The sequence below is a fragment of the Miscanthus floridulus genome, chromosome 3 (assembly GCF_019320115.1).
Source record: "Miscanthus floridulus cultivar M001 chromosome 3, ASM1932011v1, whole genome shotgun sequence".
Classification (NCBI taxonomy): domain Eukaryota; kingdom Viridiplantae; phylum Streptophyta; class Magnoliopsida; order Poales; family Poaceae; genus Miscanthus; species Miscanthus floridulus.
Window position 1 is genome coordinate 117,410,361 of NC_089582.1, and position 4,725 is coordinate 117,415,085.

Consider the following 4,725-nt stretch of genomic DNA (forward strand, 5'->3'; position numbering starts at 1 on the left):
TCTTTTTCTTTCCTCTGCATTCATGGTCATGCGTGCGAAGTTTGTAGCAGTTTCAGCTTGCAACAAGAGTGAGGTCAAAGATTGTTCGTTCAAGAATCACATGGTTGCCAGGCTATGGAGGAAAAGCTGTCTGGCCTCAGGTAATCGTTACCAGGTTCTATTGGGCAATTCAGGGGCTGTCAAATCCTATACTCTTATAAAGCAAAACCCTACTGCAATTTTTTTTACAAGCGAGGTGTTCACCTCAGTAGTCCACTATCATTGCATGCAAGGTGTTCACCTCAGCAGTCCACTATCACTTGCAATTAAAGTTCACCGGCACAAGCAATTATGATGATATCCACGTTAGCGAGACACATCATCCACTAACATACATTATTTGTCCACATCAGCGTGCCACACTATCCACTAATATTAGTTTATCATAGTTAATCTCTTCCTAAGAATTATATGAATAGTTAAATTTCATTCCGAATCAGTAGTTCCCGTAGCAACGCACGGGGTGTTCTTCTAGTTCACTATATTTCATCATATAGGCAGGAGGGCAAGCTGATTTCTTTTCCCCTTTCATTATTTTTGAGGTGTGAACTGATTCATATGGATTACAATTTGCAATTGCCATTATGGGATGCCTTAATTTCAAATTCCTTAATCTATGGTGTAAATCACTACACTTAATTTTTTGAACTGGGGAGAAAGTAAACTTCTTGAACTGGATATAGAAAGTGCATGGAGAAGAAAACAATTGAGCTTCCCTATGGCCTTGTTTCTCTTTATATTACAGATCACGTCTGAAAACATTTATAGTCTATTTGGCTATTTGAAGGGGCATTTCCGATGCTTACGAATGAGGTTTGGTGCCCCTGCAGAAAGGGAGCACAAGCTTCTTATGCGTACATTGGGTTGATACTGCAATGTGTATGTTGATGCACATACTGGGATGACCCGATTATTGCAAAGCACTAAAGACCTTGAAGCTAAATGTTTTCACTGTTTACTAGGTTTGTCATTTGTATTCATGCTAAGCCACATCCTAGGATGTTAACTGGTACATAAATTTATTGGGTTAGATTTTGGAAACTATGCATGTAGAGAGAAATAAGGGCATTGTTGGTTGTAGCTGGTCCAGCAATGAATGATGAGTTCTTCTGCAAAGCTGAACAGTGTTTAGGACGGTTCGTCTCAAGTTTCCTTCAGAACTAATAAAGTGGACTTAAATTTCATGAGAACCCCCCATAGTGTTACAAACAATGGTAGAGCCAGCAACCAGAATGTGGTTATAAACTTGAAAAATCACTGGTCAAATGGGAAAAAGAATGAAGCACATAATAGCACAAATCAAATAAGCTAAAATACAAAAACCTCCAATTAGAGAAACATTACTGTGTGATTTTGCATAAATTACAAATACCTGAGAATAAATATACAATATAGTTAAGAGAGCTCTTCATGCCTTGGAAGGCTGCTATATATATCGTCATCACTCATTAACTTCTAGAAAAAATACCACTTGAGTAAATATTTGACTATAAATGTTATTACAGATCCCAATGCAGAGATGTTTGATGAGCTAAGTGGCCATCTATACAGGCTTAGTGTTTCCGACTTTTGGCCATCTATGCATGCAACGATATATCCTACACTAGAGAGCCTTTTCTTTCTCCTTGTGCATGATACATCTCTCCAGTCGCCTTAAATTATTGTTCCTTGCCAAAATTCCATCTCTATAACTGCATTGCCATTGCAATTATCGAAAGGTTTCGACAAATGCCTCTTTGATGGCCTCAAGTTTTGCACAAACATCTTGCATTCCTGGTCTATCTTTCGGTGACTCTATGGAACACATAAGGCCAATTTCAACCAATGGTATGATATATCTTTGCATGCATAGAATAGAAGCAACAACATCCTCCTCATGTGGCATTTGGGGATCTAAAATCTCGTTAATTTTGTTAGGGAATGCTAACTCTACATACTTGTGAAGGCTGAGGTCATTGCCAAATAGTGTGTCAGTTGGTCGCTTTGCCGTGAGCATTTCTAGTAGTAACAACCCAAAACCATAAACATCACCACCAGTTGAGATTTTGCATCCCATCCCATATTCTGGCAAAACAGGAGTACTAACATCATTTATTTCATAAACTAGCAAAAGAAAAGTTTAATAGCATAAAAGAATGTGGTGTACAGCTTACCTGGTGCGATATATCCAATGGTTCACTATTAGAAATATCCACTTCTATGACGAACAACTTTCTTCATCGAAGGAGCCAAATTCATCATAATTTCAGTTTTGTGATGAATTTATGTCGAAAAACGGTTCATTATAGAAGTCGCGTCATTCTTGCAATTCTATGACGATTCTAGAAAATCGTCATAAAAGTGGATAGATCTATGATGAAAACTGACCATCATAGAACTGCTTTGGCATGCGTGGCAGGGGGCAGCCACGTTGGTGGGTGCTTCCGTTGGAAATGCTTTCCACGTGTACATGCTATAGTCGATGGCATTAGAGATGGTTCGGGTATGTGTCACCTTCTTATTGCACAATGTGGTCATCTCTGGTTCTTGCACGTTTCAGGTTCTTACTGGACCACGTGTTGGGACCCTGTTGTTCCACATGTCAGTTTTCTATTGGTACACGTGTCGTGTTGCAGTTGGGTCACATGTCACTTCTTCATTGGACCATGTGTCATATTTTTTATTGGTCCATGTGGCATGACCACAATACCCCACGTGTCTTTCTTTTACTCGACCACGTGTCTCGATGATGTACATCCTCGTGTCGGTATTTTATTGGGCCACGTGTTGCGCCCTAAACTACCCATGTGTCTTTTTCTGATTCAACCACGTGGTAGGACGGATTTGTACCACGTATTTTATTTGTATTGGCCCACGTGCCCTGTCGTGGCTATTACACGTGTCATTCACTGGTTCATCCATGTGTTAGATTCTTATTTAACAACGTGTCTGTGCCGGATCTACCACGTGCACACCAATCATTACATCAGAGAAAATGATTTCAGATCTACACTGCTGCAGAAAATGGCTACATGCATAATTATATTCAACCTGAATCAAATAATAGCTGTTTAGCTCAACAACAAACCATTGACAGAGTTCACATATCAAGCCGCCAAAATTTCACATCAAAACAACAATAAAACCACATGTTCACTGCATCAATAAGACTGAGAGTTACTGGCACTTAAGAGCATGATATGCTCACGGAGCTTATTGTACTCCATCTGTTGCTGTTTCTTGAACTCCTCAAACTCCCTATTAGTGTTTTCTACCTTCCTCTTTAGTTGATTCACTTGTTTAGCGAGGACAGCTGAACTTTCTTGATGAGCTGCAAGCCGTTCCCGAAGTCTTGAGCAGCTTGTCCTGATACCAGCATTCTTCAAAGAAAAGGTGTTGCAGCTGGCCTAGGAGAGAACCTTGGAAACAACATCAGCAACAGGTTCTGCTCGTATAGTTTCCATAGCTTCCAGTGAAAACCAAGGAGTAAACATTAGGAAGAGGACTTAAATTGCAGAACCAAGAGATTATTTCATTACAAGTAATGCATAGGTCTTCCTCAGCCTACTTCAGACAGAGATTCATAAGCACAATGCATAGGTAACATATTAACTATTGTAATATTACAACTTCAAAATGATGGTGCCATTTTAGGATCCTCCTACTTTTCCTTCTTTTATGCCAATGGCTTCAGTAGATTTCAAGAAAAACAAACGAAGGTACTTACCACTGCTTCTCTTGCAGCATCGCTCAGTCTCGTATTGCTATTGGTATGGAAGTTGTTGAAGATTACCACTGCATCGACATCTTCATGAGGTCGATCATGTTCTTCAACGAGCACTTCTTGAACGCGTCCTGCGTCCTTCCTATTTTTGTCCTTCTATTAAAATTGCACATGCCTTTCAATTGATACAAAAGACATTGCATATTTGATATAAAAAGAGTAACACAACCATCACTTACATATGCTTGCAGGTGGGCAATATAGGAGCGAGATCCTATAACCTGGTGGCACTTGACTTTTGCACGGTTTCACTTGTTCTTGGAAGGTGTCAATATAGGACCGAGACTACCTATAACCACAATTGTGTTAGACTACAACACAAGTAGACCACATAAAGACTATACAAGAAATAAATGAGTTCACGCACACACACACCTTGTTCTTGGAACTTAACCATATGTGGACAAGTGCACACCACTGTGCGTCATTCATGCAAGACATAGGAGAGGTATTTCTAATTTCATCAGTGGGGACTCCGTTGAAGTAAGATCACTTGAACCTGTTTTGTGTCTGCCATATAACAGACTGGAATATACTCATGCATCCTTCTTTTGTTGCTTCAACATTGTCATCAATGGCCAGCCTCCACTGCAGAAGTGTGAATGCAAATTAAATCCATTACTAAGTTGCTCTAGGCAAAGTTGAATGTCAACAGAGGATATATATACTTACAGATAGCTTGGCCACAAATCCATTGAGATGTTTGATCTGTTGCTTGTAATATTTCCAGTGCGGGAAAATTGGTACTTGAGACCTAACTACTACACTTGCCTCTAAGACAAACTTGACAGCTTGCAATGGATCATGTGGCCTTCTGTTCCCCTTGACAACCGAGATGGGCATCCTTGTTCCCATTGATTGGGTGGTTTTGTGAAGCCAAACCCCCTTAGTTGCTTGCCTCGACTTCCTCGCTCTTCCCTACA